The following is a 1,723-nucleotide window of genomic DNA, read 5'->3' on the forward strand; positions in this document are numbered from 1 at the left end:
GTAGCGTGGTGGTTTATATGTGGGGAAACTCTGCCATCTGGAAGCCAGGTTCGGTTTGGTTTGATTTGTGGCCACTTTCCTGCTGTGTGACCCCGGGCATATTGCCTAACATCTCTGGACCTGTTTCCCCATCTGCAAATCATCATGCCTAGTGTTCTTCCTACCTCCCTCCTTTAATTAGCAAATAAAATCTCCCACCACCAAACAAACAAACAAACAAACAAAATACCTTGACATAAACACGCGGTTAAAGTACAATCCCCCCCCTCCACACACACACATACAACCACACATACACACAATGAAAAGGATGTTGACATTTTGCAAATAGAAAAACGTCGAAATGTAGATTGATGAGACTGTGGGTGATTTTTTTTCTTTTCTGCTATATATACCTTTGATTAACTTCTTATATCTTTTCTTTCTGACTTTTTCTATGAATTTCTTTTTATATACAGGCAGTTGTAATCATAGATGTGGCTGTATGCTCCACATTGCTCTACAGCTCCCTGCATGGATCCTAAAGTGTATGAACAGGATTCTAATGAGGAACTACACGTCTCTCTATTGTTGTGTATTTTCATCATTTCACGTTCATATGACATGTTTATCACTGTAATAGGAACTTTTTACCCACAAAGCTTTTAACCATACTTTGGTTTATTTCTTTGGGATAGAGTAATAGTAGTAACAAAACAGAGTCAAAGGCTATATGATGACCCTTGATACATTTTAATGGCGTCTAAGGAGCCCCCGCAAGGGGATACGAAGCACCTACACCCCAGCAGCCCTCACGGGTCCAAGGCCAGTGGAAGCGGGCCCAGGCCTTTGCCTCTCAATTGAAAGAACCTACATGAACTCAGACTTTTACCAAGAAGTTGACTTGGTGGGGAAGACATTTTTTTTTTCCTTGTTATGCGTTCTTTGGGGGAAATTAGCTTTACGGATGAGATTAGTATCAAGAGAATTATTTACAGAGACTATGGTGCAAACATTTGTAAATAAGAACGTATCTTAAAAAATAGAAAAAAAGAAAAACCATAAATTGCCATACCGATGTAAGAATAGACAGTTCCTGAACCACATTAGCTCTTAAAATCCACACCCATTAAATAGTGGAAGGCGGTGGGTGGGGCCAAATCACAGGGGCCAGGGCTGTAAGGCGCATCAGAATCATCTCATCCAGGTCCTTTCCATGCAGCATGCACATGAATTCATGGCTGTCTGGCTAAAGTACAGGTTCAGATTTGGCAGGTCTGGGTGGGGCTGAGATGGTCCATCATTAACCAGCACCCAAGGATGCCGGAAGTCCCTGATCCATGAACCACTCAGAGTGGCCAGAGCTCAGAGCTGAATGACCATTGATTTCACCTGCTTTGGGAGTGTGGCTTCCCAAGCTCCTTGATTTGGAACAAGAGTTCTGGACTTGGACTATACTTTAGAATTACCAGGGGAGGTTTTTAAAAACCTCGGTGCCTAGGCTGCCCTTCAGACTAATTAAATCTAAATATCTGGGGGTAAGGCCCAAGCATCAGGGCGTTTGTAAAGCTTCCAGGTCCTCCAATGTGCAGCTGGTGCCGAGAACGACTGATTTCAATGCTTCCTTCGTCAGGGCAGAAAGATCGATTAGTGATTTCTGCCAAGAGAGAGGTGCAGTGGCAGCATGCCACGAATTTGCCTTCAATGGACTACGTTTGCAGAGGGCGAGGGACTTACCTAAGAT

The sequence above is a fragment of the Pteropus vampyrus genome, unplaced genomic scaffold (genome assembly GCF_000151845.1).
Source record: "Pteropus vampyrus isolate Shadow unplaced genomic scaffold, Pvam_2.0 Scaffold166, whole genome shotgun sequence".
Classification (NCBI taxonomy): Eukaryota; Metazoa; Chordata; class Mammalia; order Chiroptera; family Pteropodidae; genus Pteropus; species Pteropus vampyrus.